The sequence below is a fragment of the Balaenoptera acutorostrata genome, chromosome 1, assembly GCF_949987535.1.
Source record: "Balaenoptera acutorostrata chromosome 1, mBalAcu1.1, whole genome shotgun sequence".
NCBI classification, from domain to species: domain Eukaryota; kingdom Metazoa; phylum Chordata; class Mammalia; order Artiodactyla; family Balaenopteridae; genus Balaenoptera; species Balaenoptera acutorostrata.
In genome coordinates this window covers 84065593-84082292 of record NC_080064.1, presented here as the reverse complement: position 1 = coordinate 84082292, position 16700 = coordinate 84065593, and the positions used below count along the sequence as shown (strand labels likewise).

Below are 16700 nucleotides of genomic sequence, written 5' to 3'. Positions count from 1 at the left end.
CCGTCACTGGGGATGTTTGTCAGTCACATGACTCCCCCCTCACTGGACTCTGGCCTTGACCCAGATGCCTTGTCTTCAGGGAGGCCTCCCCTCATCCCCACATCTCTAAAACATGGCCCCATCCCGACCTTCCACCTCCCCTTGCCTTATTTCCCCCTCAGCAGCACCTGCCTGACTTGCCCTCACATGTGTTTTCTGTCCATCTCTCCACAAGCACGATCACGTCATTAAGTCAGGGATTCACATCAGTTTTGTTCACTGCCATGTGCCCAGTGTCTAGAACAGGGCCTGGCACAAAACAGTCACCCCAAACCATCTGTTGAATGAATGGATTATTCTGCATGATCAGGAGAGAGAATTTTGATTTTTCCCAGTCAGCCCAAGAAAGAGAAGGTAGGAGAAGAAGGCCCTGAGATAAGAGGAGGAAGAGTGGGGAGAGGGGAGGGGAGGAGAAAGAGACAGACAGAGTGAGACAGAGAGGCAGAGACAGACAGAATAAATTGAGAGAAGAGATAGGATGCAGTCTGAGACTGCTCTCATCTGTGGGTGACTTCAGAAGTGTGGGAGCCCATGCAGCTGCTAGAAGACATTTGCACGGAGGGGCCATACAATGCATACGATGTAGACTTTAAGAACACAGGCTTTGCCACAGACTCAAACTTTGAGTCTGGGCTCCACCACTTAACACTTGTAAGGCTTTAAGCACAGAATGCATCTCTAGGCCTCATTTTCCCTATCTGTTAAATGGTAATAACAATATTACCCAGTCACGGAGCAGTTGGGAGGCGTAAATGAGATACATGTGTCAAGCACGTAGCACCAGGTCTGACCCCTGGCAAGTGCGGAAGAGAAGACAGCTGCAAATGCTCCTGCCATCACAGCCATGCTTCTCCTGATCATGAAATTACCACCCCCCCCCTCACCCCATGATTGCCTCTTCAATTTTTACTGACTCTCAGTTGATGACCATTTTTCAAAAAGAAACAGTGGTTTTGTTTTTGTTCTTTTTTGGTAATCACCGTGGCCCATTAGGGATTAGAGAATAGCTGGCAGGTGTGCTCTGGGTGCTGAGAGGCCAGTGTCGCTCTTCTGCCTGTGGAGTGACTCACCCCTCATGCAGCCCCAGGGATAAGTCTCTGCACTCAGGTGGCTTGGAGGTTTTGGGAAATAGTTGCCACCAGTGTTAAACCCGGAGTGTCAGAGGCCCCTGTCGCTGAGCACACAGGACAGGGCGCAGCCTGTCCGGTCTCGACGTGTGCTGGCTCTGTGACCCCCGCACCCCTTAACTACTCAGCCTCACGTTCTTCCTGTGGAAAACAGGATGGTTTCCTGGTCTGTCTTTCTTCCAGGTTTAGATGACCACGAAATGAAAGAGGCTATGACAAAAGCTTTGGCAACCCTAAGCTGCTAGATAAAGCCCGGATCATGTCATCAGCATTGTCTGCAGGGGGAGGGGGTCCTGACTAGCTGCCTGGGGATCACGGGCTCCGTGGACATCTTGGTGTCACCCACTCCCTGTACCTCATAGACACACGCCCTTTTCCCGGCGCCAGGATCAAATACCACTCAGTGATGTGTCCTCGGGGCGGGGGTGAAAATGACACAAGGCCTTCATTCCTGGGTGCTTCACCACTGCACCCCCCGCAGTCAGGCCAGTGGGTGTCCGCCAGATGTGCGAAGGCAGGAAATTAGCACCAGCTCTGAATAAACATCTTTGCACTTTGCTCTATTGGTAACTGGCTGTACTTTTGTAGGAGTGGACACGCTCCTGAAAGTTCCCCGGTTCCCAGCCCCGATGAGACACACACGCTCCAGCCCCTCCCCATCCTAGCCTCACCGTTTCTGGGGAACACTCATTCTTAGGTGGCAGCACTGTCCAGGGCCAGACGATGCCTCCTGCAGCAGACAGGCAGGCTCAGGATGTACTGGTGCCCATGGCCTCAGCTTGTGGGCCCGGGCCCTGGCCCAGCCCATAAAGCCAAGTCACCTCTGAGAAGCAACCTTCTCTCATTTGGCCAGAGCCAGCCCCCAACTACAGCAGGCAGGGTCCTTGCCTCAGGCTCTGCAACTTAATGCATTTATAAGACAAATACTAACCAAGTGACTACTATGTACTATGTACTAGGTGCTAGGAACTCACCAATGAACAAAACCAATATTGAATTTCCCTTTCTTCATGGAGCTTCCATTCTAGTGTGGGGAGGGTAGGGGAGACAGAAAAAGTAAATAACTAGATTCTGAAGTGTGTAAACAGATGACAAATGACGTGGAAAATTGGCAGGGTAAAGAGGGTAAGGGTGAGTGCAGGGGGAAGGGAACAGCAGGTTCCACAGGGAAGTCCACAGAGAATGTACCACCTGAGTCAACACCAAGGAGGTGAGCACCTGGGAGGGGAGCTGGGAAACATTCCACGAAGGGGGAACAGCCAGTGCAAAGGCCCTGATGCCTTGGCCACCGCCTGGTGTGTTCAAGGAATCAGGAGACCAGTGCCTAGAACCCAGTGAGTGGGGGAAGTAGTGATTTGGGAAACTAGCAGTGGCCAGGTGTGGAGAGCAATCCTGGCAGGTGGCAGCAGGAGAAAAGTGGTTCAAAATCAGCTGGTGGCAAGGGCTGGCTCTGGTTAAGGGGTCCTTGAAGTCTTCAAAATGTGGGAATGCCTTCTATAAGGAAAAATATGAGATTACAAATATGAAATTAAGCACAGGGTTTTGGAAATGCAAGCGAGGGCCCCTGAAGCTTAGGTTCCTTAACTCCCCGATTGTGGAGCTGTGGACCCGAGGCCTGTGCTTGGGATGGCTCTGGAGGGCCCCACTCACCCCAAGGCAGCACCCTCCTCCCTCTCTCCCTCCCCTACAGCACTGCCCTTCTGTGACTTCTTTCCTGGTCCAAGCTTCCTGTGACATCCATCTCAACCAGTGTTTGCACAGATAGCAATGGGGACAGAGAGAGGACCTGAGGGACCTCCGTGTCCCCAGCCTAGCCACATGGGTCAGAGTCCAGCCAGCAGGGATGACAGTGACAGTGAGGGTGGCAGGGATGTCCCCCTAGGAGGGGAAGGACAGGAATCACGTCTCCGCAGAGGACATTTCTCTGATTTTGTGGTTCTGTCCCCATCCAGGAAAAGAAACCAGGAGGGCAAGCGCACACTCAATATGAAAGGAGGCTGAGGTCCTCCCCCAGGCCCCCCACTGTGACCCTTCAGGGTGTAGCTGCACGGGGCTGGGTCCCAGAAGATGAGCTGGGGGACTCTCTTAAGCTGGCTGGTGAGCGCCACACAGGGAGGCCCAGGCTTTGCTTTGGAAACCAGGAAGGGGTTGGGGACAGGAGTGGAGCAGGCGGGGAGAGAGAAGAAAGGAATTATTCAGAGTCCAGTTATGAATTATTAGCTGTGGGGAAAGAAACCAAGATGTTCGGGGGAGTAGTCATTATGTTCCTCTATGTGATGTGGCTTCTGAGGGGCCTGGTTAAATGCGAACTATGCCCTCCCTCCCTCCCTCCCTTCCTCCCTCCCTTCCTCCCTCCCTCCCTCCCTCCCTCCCTTCCCTCCTTCCTTCCTTCCTCCCTCCCTCCCTCCCTCCCTTCCTTCCTTCCTTCCTTCCTTCCTTCCTTCCTTCCTCCCTCCCTCCCTCCCCTCCTTCCTTCCTTCCTCCCTCCCTCCCTCTCTTTTTTCTCTCTTTCATTCATTGATGAGAAAAGATCCCATTTAAAAGTAGCTGGTGTATGTAGACCCTTCCCAATTAAAAAAAAATCATAATAATTTTTCTTTAAAGTGCCAATTGCTATCTTTGTCTAGGTAGAGACATTTAAGCAAGTCTGGATATAATATGGAAATTTTGATTAATTTGTTTGAATGGGACTCTTGTTGTAATACAATCCTTTGTCTTTTGGAATACATCAACCAAGAAGCATTTATAGCACAGCAGCTATATATGCAGTTTTATTTTAGGGCCTCCTTATTCAAGGAGGTTGAATCCAAAATCCTACTCCTGGAGGTGATTTTGGTCTGGCTGTGAAGTCAGTGCTTATGCCTGCGGGGAGACGGGTCGATGGCGTCATGGCGTTGCTTCTCAGGCCTTACACTTGACTATTTCTCTTCTTATTCAACGCGTTTTCCCTGGACTGTCGCACCCGCACCCGAGACATCACCACCCTCTGTCAAGCTTTCAATGCCAAATCAGTCTCCAGCCTGACTTTCCGCTACCTCCCAGGTGGTTTTCCAGGATGCAGAGGACCGCAGGCTCACTCCCTGAAACCCCCAATCCATCCGGCCTTTGGGGCGGCCTGCCTGAAACACACGCATCTGACCACAGCCCTGGTCTAGCCAGGAGCCTCCACTGGTCGCTGTTATCCACAACAGAGGCCCAAGCATCTGGAAATGTAACTTGTTTTTCAAGTAAAATATTGCATTGAACACCAGTAGAAGAAAGATGGGAAGTTATTTTATTGGTAGACATGTACTTTACAGGCATATGTTTATAACATTTGCTTGCTCTAAAGCCAGCCGCTCTGAATGATGAGGCTATTTTCAAAAGCATAAACATTTGACACTTATGGTCATGGATGCACTTGCAGTTTTTATTTTTTAATTCGTTAATTATTTTAGTATAGATGATTTACAATGTTAGTTTAGTTTCAGGTGTACAGCAAAGTGATTCATATATATATATATATATGGTCTTTTTCAGATTCTTTTCCATTATAGGTTATTACAAGGTATTGAATACAGTTCCCTATGCTATACAGTAGGTCCTTGTTTTATCTATAGTAGTGTGTATCTGTTAATCCCAAACTCCTAATTTATCCCTCCCCCGCCCTTTTCCCCTTTGGTAACCATAAGTTTGTTTTCTGTGTCTGTGAGTCTATTTCTGTTTTGTAAATAAGTTCATTTGTATCATTTTTTTAGATTCTATCTATAAGTGATATCATATACTTTGTCTTTCTCTGTCTGACTTACTTCATTTAGTATGATAATCTCCAGGTCCATCCATGTTGCTGCAAGTGGCATTATTTCATTCTTTTTTATGGCTGACTAATATTCCATTATATATATGTACCACATCTTTATCCATTCATCTGTCGATGGGCATTTAGGTTGCTTCCATGTCTTGGCTATTATAAATAGTGCTGCAATGAACATTGGGGTGCATGTATCTTTTCAAGTTAGAGTTTTCATCTTTTCTGGATATATGCCCAGGAGTGGGATTGCTGGATCATATGGCAACTCTACTTCTAGTTTTTTAAGGAACCTCCATACTGATCTCCATAGTGGCTGCACCACTTTACATTCCCACCAACAGTGTAGGAGGGTTCCTTTCTCTCCACACCCTCTCCAACATTTATTATTTGTAGACTTTTTGATTATGGTGCACCTGCAGTTTTAGATCAGCCTCAGCCTCCAATTTATTCCTGTATTTGTTTCTGTTGCCCAGTGTTGAGAAAGTTTGGCTCAAGATATAAGTAATAAAACTAGAAACATCTTTACGTTTTGTTTTTACACATCTTGCCTTGCCATCTCGGAATGCTCTTAATTAAACAAATCCAAGATCTTGAATGCAGAGTAGGAGAAAATGTTGAGTCTAATATTGAATCATTAACAATATCTAACTGCTTTCATTGTTTATGTTAAATGTAAAATTCACATCAGAAGTAGCTCAAATTTAAGATAGGTGCTCATGCAGTATTATCCTGACTGCACAGCTAACCATTATGCAGTGGGGAGTGAATGTGATCACCTAGGTTTTGTCAGCCGGCATTTGGCTATTCAGTTTACCATGGTCCTGTATCTGTACAAATTGATGCAAGAGGGCATACACAGACCTGGAGTTTAAGAAATCACCCGTACAGAGCTACAGTCTTTCTAATCGTGACACCTTTATTAAATATTCAAAATCATGAACCAAATCAGAAGAAAAGATCAATTCTCACTGTATCAAGAGCATTTGCCCGGCTACATGAATTAGTGCATTTGTGGTCTCTAATATGTTAGCATTTGATATAAAGCACATGTGACTATGTTGATATAAAATTACAGTTGACTTTTTAATGATTTAAAGTACATATTTGGGTAGCTTTTTAAAAAAAAATAGAAAAATCCATGGACAGAATCCAAAAGCCAAAAGGTAAAAGAAGGATATATAGTGACAAATAAATCTCCCTCCACCTCATCCTCAACCAGTATCGTTCTCCCCAGTATTTTTCTTCACTGTTACCAGTTTCTTTGAATCCTACCAGAGACATTCTCTGTGTGTGTGGGAGTGTGTCTTAATTTGTGCTACCCTAGAGACAGACCTTGACACAAGGATTTAAATGAAGCTATTTATCTGGGAAGAGCTCCCAGGAAACTCCTGCAGGGGCTGGGGGCATGAGAATGGGGAGGGAAGGCAGCCAATAAAGGGAAGATCATCGAGTAAATTCCACCATGAACAAACAGAGCGTAATGCCACCGGGGAACTCTGGGAGCCAGCATTGGACACGTGGCCCAGTATTATTTCTCCTGTGGGGAAATGAGGCTGGTAATTTATAACCAGCGGCATTGTTTGAGGGCTGTGGGGTGTGGGCAACCAGCCACGCGGCCAGGCACAGTGGACCCTGGTGGTCAGAGAAAACTCTCAGTCAAAGAAATGCAAGAGCTGGCCCTTTAGAGTGTGCAGGTGTGCCCTGAAATGTTAAGGAGCAGGAGATATGGGCAGGGCACCAACAGCATCTGCTACAACATTCTCCTAAAAACATTTTGAATGAAATTTGAACCAAACATTTGCAGCAACCGTGGCCTAGCCCCGCGATTGCCAGGCTTCCACAGAGCCCAGTCTGAAGGCCATTGGCGTTTGTGGGAGCAGCAAATGAAGCTTTCCAGGGTCTGGCTCCTGTCAACTTCTTCTGGTTCCTTTCCCTCCTTAATCACAGTCAAGTTGTCACCCAGTGGTACAAGTGATTTGTGCTGGCGGGCCCCTGCACATCCGGTGGAGCACACCTCCCTGCCTTTCCTCATGATGCTGTCTTGGCCTGGGAGCACCCTTTCCCTTCCTCTTAGCTGCCTAATGCTACTTTTTCTCCAGATTCAGGTGAGTAGAAAGAATAAACTTTCCTTCTGGTGTAGTAGAGGGCTCACTGAGGTGTTTAGCCCAGAGCCTGACAGAGACTATGCTCTCAGGAGTGATTATCTGCCCATGTCCCCATCTGTCTTATGCCTTGGGGAACCTTCCCTGTCACCCCTGGGCTAGATTGGGATTCCACTCTGCTCAGTGTCCTAGCACCCTGGGCTCACCTATTGGAATGATCTGTTTGCCTGTCTGTCTCCCCCAAATGTACCAGGAACTTCTTCAGGGCAGGAAGCAGGCTTTGCTCACCTCTGAATCCCCATTGCAGGCAGTATGGCTCAGTAAATGCTTTTGAACAGAATTCAACAGAGGGCACTGCACAGTGCCCCTTCTTTGCAGTATTTGTAGGAATCCCGAGGGAGCAATTGCTGCAGACAAGGTGGCCCTTGAATGTGTGTTAGGTGGCCTTGAATAAGACACATGCCTGTAAAGGAGGTTGCTGCCTCCTTCCTGGGGAGAGACCTGTAGACCTGCTCCTTAATTTGGCATGCAAGATTGTTTCTGCTCTTTTCATTTTTGTATTTGTTTAATGGATAGTCAGTCCCTCAGTCCATAAATATTTTCTGAGTCCCTACTATTCTGGGCACTATTCTAGGGGATGGAGGTATAGGGGTGCACATGACAGAAGGAGGTCCCACCTCAAAGAACTTCCCTCCCTTGGAAGGTGTAGAATGGTACAGAATGGAATATTCATTTGGACTAGCCTGCTGTCACTGGTGGGATATGAAGAATCTGGAACAAGTGGGGCTCATCAGGGCCTCCTGATGGAAACCTCAGGCAGTTGTAAGTAAAGGCATGGGGGCAGACATCCCAGTAGGAGGAGGGAACCAAAGGAGGTCAAGGACAGCCGTCACTTAGAAACATATTGAACGCATCTGTGGTCAGCATACTGGAAGTCACAAAGAGATAGAAGCCTCAGTCTGTCCCTGTGAAGATCTGCTGTCTACAGTGGGAGAGGAAAGTCACAGTTATCCTGAGGATTATCAACCAGTAAGGACCATCCAGTCAACCATTTTTAAAGACTTTTTATTTGAAAATAATTATAGACTCGAAGAAAGTTGCAAAAAATAGTACAGTGAGGTTGTGTGTACCGTCACCCAATTTCCCCCAGTGGTAATACTTACATAACTACAGGACAATATCACAGCCAGGAAACTGACATTAGTAAAAGGCACAGATCTTGTTCAGATTTCCTTTGTTTTACATATTAGTCTACAAAATCGTTTCACATGTGTAAATTCACATAACAACCATCACAGTCAAGATACAGAACAGTTCTGTCACCACAAAGATATCCCTGGTGCTACACCTTTATAGTCACCACCCCCCGCCCCCCAACCCCTGGCTAGTGTTGAGTTTTGAAAGTTTTTGGTGTTTTAGACATGAGCCCTTTGCCACATGTGCGGTTTGCAAATATTTTCTACTTGTCTATAGCATGTCTTTTCATCCTCTTTGCAGGGTCTTTCGCAGAAAAAAAGATTTTAATTTTGATGAAGTACAACTTAATTTTTTCTTTTATGGACTGTGCTTGTAGTGTCACATTTAAGAACTCTTCATTTTCCCCTAGGTTTGAAGGTTTTCTCTGTTTTCTTCTAAAAGTTTTATAATTTTACATTTAAATCTATGATCATTTTCCAGTTAATTTTGTATAAGGTGTGAGGTTTGGTTCGAAGTTCTTTTTTTTTTTTTTTTTTGCCTATAAATATTGAATTGTTCCAGCGTTTTCTGTTTTAAAAAAACTATCCTTTCTCCATTGAGTATCTTTTGCTCCTTTGTCAAAAATCAGTTGCTGACCTGGGCCTGCCTGATGGTGTCCCCATGCCTGACAAGTGCTCCTGGCAACCAGTTGCTGTAGAACTCAAATCTCTGCTAGGCAAGGATGTTTTGTTCTTGAAGGACTGCGTGGGCCCAGAAGTGGAAAAAGGTTGTGCTGACACAGCTGCTGGGTCTGTCATCCTGCTGGAGAACCTTCGCTTTCATGTGGAGGAAGAAGGGAAGGGAAAAGATGCTTCTGGGAACAAGGTTAAAGCTGAGCCAGCCAAAATAGAAGCCTTCCAAGCTTCGCTTTCCAAGCTAGGGGATGTCTATGTCAATGATGCTTTTGGCACTGCTCACCGAGCCCACAGCTCCATGGTGGGAGTAAATCTGCCAGAGAAGGCTGGAGGTTTTTTGATGAAGAAGGAGCTGAACTACTTTGCCAAGGCCTTGGAGAGCCCAGAGCGACCCTTCCTGGCCATCTAAAGTTGGGTGGAGCTAAAGTTGCAGACAAGATCCAGCTGATCAATAATATGCTGGACAAAGTCAGTGAGATGATTATTGGTGGTGGAATGGCCTTTACCTTCCTTAATGTGCTCAACAACATGGAGATTGACACTTCTCTGTTTGACGAAGAGGTATCCACGATCATCAAAGACCTGATATCCAAAGCTGAGAAGAATGGTGTGAAGATTACCTTGCCTGTTGACTTTGTCACTGCTGATAAGTTTGATGAGAATGCCAAGACTGGCCAAGCCACTGTGCCCTCTGGCAAACCTGCTGGCTGGATGGGCTTGGACTGCGGTCCTGAGAGCAGCAAAAAGTATGCTGAGGCTGTTGGTCGGGCTAAGCAGATCATGTGGAATGGACCTGTGGGCGTATTTGAATGGGAAGCTTTTGCCCGAGGAACCCAAGCCCTCATGGATGAGGTGGTGAAAGCCACTTCCAGGGTCTGCATCACCATCATAGGTGGGGGAGACACTGCTACTTGCTGTGCCAAATGGAACACGGAGGATAAAGTCAGCCATGTGAGCACTGGGGGTGGTGCCAGTTTAGAGCTCCTGGAAGGTAAAGTCCTTCCTGGGGTGGTGGATGCTCTCAGCAATGTTTAGTACTTTCCTGCCTTTTGGTTCCTGTGCGTAGCCCCTAAGTCAACTTAGCGCTTCCTGCGTCTCCACTTGGCATTAGCTAATATCTTCCCCCATGTCAAGATTTGGCTAGTGGCCAAGAGATATAGCGCCAGGAACCCTTAAACAGTTGTACGGCATCTCAGCTCACCTTTACTGCACCCTGGATTTGCCTACATTCTTCAAGTTCCCATTTGAATTTCTTAGAGACTAAACCATTGTACATCCTAGAGTGCATATATTTATATTATGCCTGTTAAAAGAAAGTGAGCTGTGTTGGCTTAGTTCTCTTTATGAAGTAGCTTATTCTGATTAGCTTTGTCATTGTTTCACCACTCAGCATGGAAACAAAATGAAATGCCAGTTGTTGGTAGGGAGGGAGATGAAGTTGGTGATCTATTAAATAAATAATAAAAAATATCCATTGGAAAAAAAATCAGTTGGCTGTACTGGTGTGGATTTATCTCTGGCTTATCTATTTTGTTTTATTGGTCTGGGTATTTATTCCTCCATAATACACATTGTCTTGATTACTGTAGTTATATAGTAAATCTTAAAATTGGGTAGAGTGATTCCTTCCTCTTTATTCTTCTTTTCTAAAATTGTTTCAGCTATTCTAATTCCTTTGCCTTTCCACATATATTTATAATAATCTTGTCAAAACCTACACAAATTTTGCTGGGGTTTTGACAGAAATTGTGTTAAACCTATAGATCAATTTGGGGAGAATTGACATCTTTACTGCGTTGGGTCTTCAAAGCTGTGAACACGGTATGTTTTTCCATTTATTTACATCTTCCTTAATTTCTTTCATCAGTGTTTTGTAGTCTTCAGCAAACAAGTCCTGTACATCTTTTGTTATAATTATGCCTATATATTTTATTTAGAGGGATAGTATAAACGGTATTATGTTTTTAATTTTGGCTTCCACATGGTCATTGACAGTATATAGAAATACTATTGATTTTTGAATGTTGACCTTGTATCCTGCAACCTAGCTAAGCTATTAGTGCTAGATGGGTTTTGTTTGTTTGCTTGCTTCATTTTTGTTTTTGGCTTTTAAAAAAGATTCTTTGGGATTTTCTGCATAGGCCATATGTCGTCTGAAAATAAGGATAGTTTTATTTGTTCCTCTCCAATATGTATGCCATCATGGTGGATTATCAACTGTGAGAATCATCCAGGCAAAAAATGTATTTAATTCCAAATATTCTGTTTTCTTACTCTTTTCTAGATTATCTCCCCTTGTCTACCGTGTGTTCAGGGAACACAGACTCACTCTTACATTAGATCAAGCAACTATTATTAGGAAAAATATCTGGAAATAATAAGATAACACATCATAGAGCCAAAGAGGAAGGACTGGGGGACTTTTCACATCCTGTCTCCTCCCTGAGCAAAGGTCATCAAAAGATGACTCTGGGTACTGTGTGTTCCCTTGGGTCAGGGCCATCTGGACCTCAGCTAGCCTTCTCAATGCTCCCCCAGGGAAAAGCAGCCCTTCTTCCAGGACTGGCCCAGGTTGGGACCCACTGAAGTCAGACTGGGATCAGGGACTGACGATGGGGTTGGAGGGGAGGTGGAGGGAGTCCTTGGGAAGGTTGAGGAGGGCCTCCCCTCACCTTGATCCAGATGGGTTTTCAGCAGGTGTGTGGGAGACATCACTGTCCTATGCTTTGAGCTGAGACACAGCTTCTACAGGTCCCGTGGGATGTGGGTTTAGGTGTTATTGAAGAGAAGAAAAACAAGACAGTGTTCTTCCCACTGGTGATGAACCTGGGCCATGCAAGGGGGACTGTGTCCTTGACACCAGGAAACTGAAGCCAGGGCTCGATGTGCGGACCCCAGAATCGTACATGATGTATAAGCAATGCTGTGTGAGCAAAACGATCCTGTACAATGAAAGTTCTGCTTACCCAGATTGCTTAAAGTTTTTTAATCCCAGTGCTATTTACTTTCCTGATAAAGTGTTGGGCAATTCATAGCTAAAATATACTGAAACATTATACCATGTGCAATGCTTAATCCACACATTTGTTAAAGGTGGGTATGTTTAAAGAGGCTGAAACAAAGGGAATGCAGTTCCCTGATACATGCTTAACTGTGGAGAGATTTATTTAATCTAGAATAGTAAGATATTTTTATCCACTTTCTGGAAACAAAGAGTTTTTTTAAAATAAATTTATTTTATTTATTTATTTTTGGCTGTGTTGGGTCTTTGCTGCTGCGTGCGGACTTTCTCTAGTTGCAGTGAGCAGAGGCTACTCTTTGTTGCGGTGCGCGGGCTTCTCATTGCGGTGGCTTCTCTTGTTGTGGGAGCACGGGTTCTAGGTGCGCGGGCTTCAGTAGTTGTGGCTTGTGGGCTCTAGAGCGCAGGCTCAGTAGTTGTGGCGCACGGGCTTAGTTGCTCCGTGGCATGTGGGATCTTCCCGGACCAGGGCTCGAACCCGTGTCCCCTGCATTGGCAGGTGGATTCTCAACCACTGCGCCACCAGGGAAGCCCAAGAGATGATTTTTTTTAAATCTAAGGCTATCTTGAAAATGGTAAACTGGAAAAAAATTTAAAGGCAAATTTAGTTAATGGGGGTAGTAACTACTTATTGTTTCCGTGTTCTATACCACGCCATACATGAATTAATAAGCTCTTACAGCCTTGCAACTATGAGGCTGGCAAGTCCCTCGATCTGCTGGATGAGTCTGCAAGCTGGAACCCTGGGAGAGCTGGGGGTTTAGCTTCAGTCCAAGTCCAAAAGCCTGAGAACCAGGAGAGTTGATGGTGTAGCTTGTGTCCAAAGGCCGGCAGGCTCAAGACCCCGCAAGAGCTGATGTTTCAGTTCAAGTCTGAAGGCAGGAGAAAAACTGGTGTCCTATTCTGAAAGCATTCAGGCAGGAAAGGTTTCTCTCCTACTCAGAGGAGGATCGGACTTCTTGTTCTATTCAGAGCTTCAACTGATAGGATGGGCCCACAAGCACGAAAGAGGGCAATCTGCTTTACTTGGTTTATACCCTCACAGAAACACCGAAAATCATGTCTGACCAAATATCTGGGCACCACGTGGCCCAATCAAGCTGACATAAGATTAATCATCATGGAAACATAGGCACGGACCACTGAAAGACTATTTCAAAAGAGTGTGAAGTTCTGGAGCAGACTTCTGATTACCTTCTCAAAGAGGACCAGGTTTTCTTATCTGCCAGTTGAGAAAATGTTCCTTACTCCCTTGTAAAACCTGAATGCTTTCTTAAAATTACAATAATGAATATCATTCACTGTGTACCTACTCTGTGCTGTTTGCTTAGCAAACATCTCACTTAATCCTCTCACTAACCCTGCTCTCTACTAAGCTTATTCTCAAAGGAGGGGATGTTAGTGGCATCCACATATGAGAAAACCAAGGCTCAAAGAACTGTATACTCATCAGTGTTTACAGTACCTGGAACACAGTAGGTGTTCAATAAATATGTGTTGAATGATGTTAATTAAGCCTCTTGTTAAAGGCCATACCGCTAGAAATGGTAAAGTTAAATTTCAAAACCAGATCATTTGACCCCAAAGTCAATGCACTTTAGGGAAAACTAGTGAACACAGGCAGGGTAGAAAATATGTTACTTGGAGTTTAGGCTGTCGGACCACTGGCATTTCATCTGACTCCTACATGAAGTAGGCCGACACGACAGAGCCTGAAAAAATTCCAGTAATTCCAACAAAGCTCGTCAGCCTCTGGTACAGGTCCTTGAAAATGACCTTGAGCAATTAAACCACACACATGGGCAGACATTAGCTCTAGTTCTGGTTGACTCAGAAACTCAACAGCCCTATTCCTGGCATGATTTTGAGCATAATTTTCTCCCTGTTATTAATTCATCCTTAGAATGCTTTGGTCATAGATAGAAAGACAGGGTCAATATATGTTTCAAAACTGTCTGGTCTCTCTTTGATGAACAGTGTTCAGTTGGTGGGGGGTGAAGGTGAGGGAGGAGAGCTGGTTATTAATTTCACAGCAGTTATGTTGTTCAGCCTCAGTGAGATGTTTATCAAGGGGCTAAGATTCTTCCCAGTAACTTATTAGCTATATTTGGAAGCATGTTAAGTCTTAGAGGCCACAGGGCGCTGTTTGATGTTTTTCGCAGTGATTCATGACACAGAAGGTATCTTAATCACTCCCCCGAGGGTCTTCTCAACTTTCAACCCAAGGGCAACTTTACTCCAGGAACATTGGCCTTGAGCATTCCTTACTGTCTCCCTGTCCTGCTCGCTTCCCAGGCTACGGGAAATCTGTTTTTCATCTTCAAAGAAAAAGTGTAGATTAATTTTAAAGGAGAAGTTTGCTATTTCATCTGAACTTGCCAAAGACTTGATAAGATCTCAAAAAGGACAATGTGGTTCTTTCAATTATTTCAGACATTTGGTGGTGAACAGTCAGAAGGGAGGAAAGTTGGGAGTCGTTTAAGAAAGAAGATTCATCCAGGCAGAGACCCGTGAAAACGCCCTATTGTCTAAAACTGAAATGAGTCATGTTGTGCAAGAACAGTTAGTGGTTGTTCCTGGGAGGGACATGTTGACCTCCAACCTAAACCTGGAACTGGAGCCAGAGCCTTCGGTTTGTGCCGTATCTCTCTAGGATATCATGTCTGCTGCAGTGTTCCAACTTCAAATCACATCTGGAATGTGGTCTTGCCTTTTCTCACCATGGCTGTTACTACCACCCTCATCTGCACTCCCATCATCTCTCCTGTGGTGTTGCCACAAAAGCCCGCTTCCTGGCCTCCCTGCAGGCCATTTTCCACACAGCAGCCTGGATCATCTGTTACAACCCAAGTCACATATGCATCTACTCTGCTCAAAAGCTTCCTGTGTCTCCCCACGTTACTAAGAGTAGAAACCACAGTCCTTCCATGCCCTCTGTGATCCGGCCATGCAATCTGGCCCCTCCCTTCCCTCGCTGACCTCCTCTCCTACCTAAAGATAGGACCCAAAGCAAGGGCTCAGACTTCACTTTCAGGTCTTAGGTTGGAGGTCAAGGCTTCACCTCAACACGTCCCTTCCAGAAACAACCTCTGCATTTCTTGCACCTCCCTTGCCCTCCGATCTCATCCTGTTGTAGGCATGGGCCCATTTCCCATGGACAGCCTTGCTGTCCCCATTGCTCGCTCTGCTCCAGCCACATTGGTGTCATTGCTCTTTCTCAAACACACCAGGCTCTCTCTGCCTCAGGGCATTTACACTTGCTGTTCTCTCTGCCTGGAATGCTTTTCCCCCAAATAATTACATGACATGCCTCCTCATTTCCTTTAGGACTCTGTTCCCATGTTTCTTTCTTCTCTGACTGTGTTATTTACAATTGCAACTCCTTCTGCCTACCATCCCTCCACCCTGGTGCTCCCTCTCTTCTTTTATCTTTCTCATTAGCACTTGTCATGACCTAACATACTATATATTTTATTTATTATATTTTGCCAATCCATGGGGCAGGGATTTTTTGGTCTATTTTGTTTATTGTTGTATCCTCAGTGCTCAGAAGCATACCTAGCACATCATAAATACACATTACATATTTGTTGAGTGTAGAAACGAATAAATGAAGCATTAAATGAAAAACTAAACTCTGCCCAGTCTTGAGCTACATGAGCAGGGTGTGGAGAACAAGCTGCTTACTCTAAAGAAACGCATGATCCGTTTGGGAAGACAGTGCTGGGAGCACTGGCGTTCAGGTAGTTTTGCCGTGAGACACAGAGACTCGCTCAAAAATACTCTCAGGGGACTTCCCTGGTGGCGCAGCGGTTAAGAATCCGCCTGCCAATGCAGGGGACACGGGTTCGAGCCCTGGTACGGGAAGATCCCACATGCCATGGAGCAACAAAGCCCGTGTGCTGCAACTACTGAACCTGTGCTCTGGAGCCTGCGAGCCACAACTACTGAAGCCCGCGCTCCACAACAAGAGAAGCCACCGCTATGAGAAGCCCGCACACTGCAACTAGGAGTAGCCCCCGCTCGCCACTACTAGAGAAAGCCTGCGTGTAGCAATGAAGACCCAACGCAGCCAAAAAATAAATAAATAAAATTAATAATTAAAAAACATACTCTCAGAAATTGGGGTTGATTTTAAGGACACCTGTGGACTAAAATAGGTCCAAGAACCAGTAAGCCATCAGGAGCCAAGGGCAGCACTGGGAACCCCCTCCTTTCCGTTTCTCCCATGGTTTCCCTCTCCTACAGAGCCTCTGGCCCATCTCAGAGGCCCTAGTTTGTTCTCCTTACCTGCCAGGCTGCCCACCCCATTGCCCACTCTCTTGTCCAGATCCCACGAGGGCTGCTCTGCCTGATGTTCACTGTGCCCCTGTTGAGCAGGGCCTCACACCTCGTGGGTCACTGGACCCGCCCAAGGGTGAGCTGCCCTTGACCAGGGACCTACTCTTACAGCCTCACTCTACTTTGCTGAGCAGGCACCCGGGTTCAGGTCAGTCAGCCAAGCTCAGGACAGGAATAATACAAGATGGTTTGGAATTCTTTGAATTTTATATGGATTACTTGTAATTATAGAAAAACTGAAAGTGTAGATAAGAAAAAATAGATTAAAATCCTAACTATTAAATCCTACTAAACTACTAAATCTACTATTAACATAACTACTAAATCCTACTATTAACATCTTGGTATACCCTTTTCCTGGCATACATAATATGCTCATTGTTTTTATAAACACTTTAATATACTATATCT

General features: G+C 45.6%; 1 pseudogene; it reads left to right on the top strand.

Annotated features, from left to right (window-relative positions):
* The window catches only part of LOC103018631 (phosphoglycerate kinase 1-like), a 53873-nt pseudogene extending 43506 nt beyond the window's left edge, over positions 1-10367 (top strand).
* The last annotated feature ends 6333 nt before the right edge of the window (positions 10368-16700 follow it).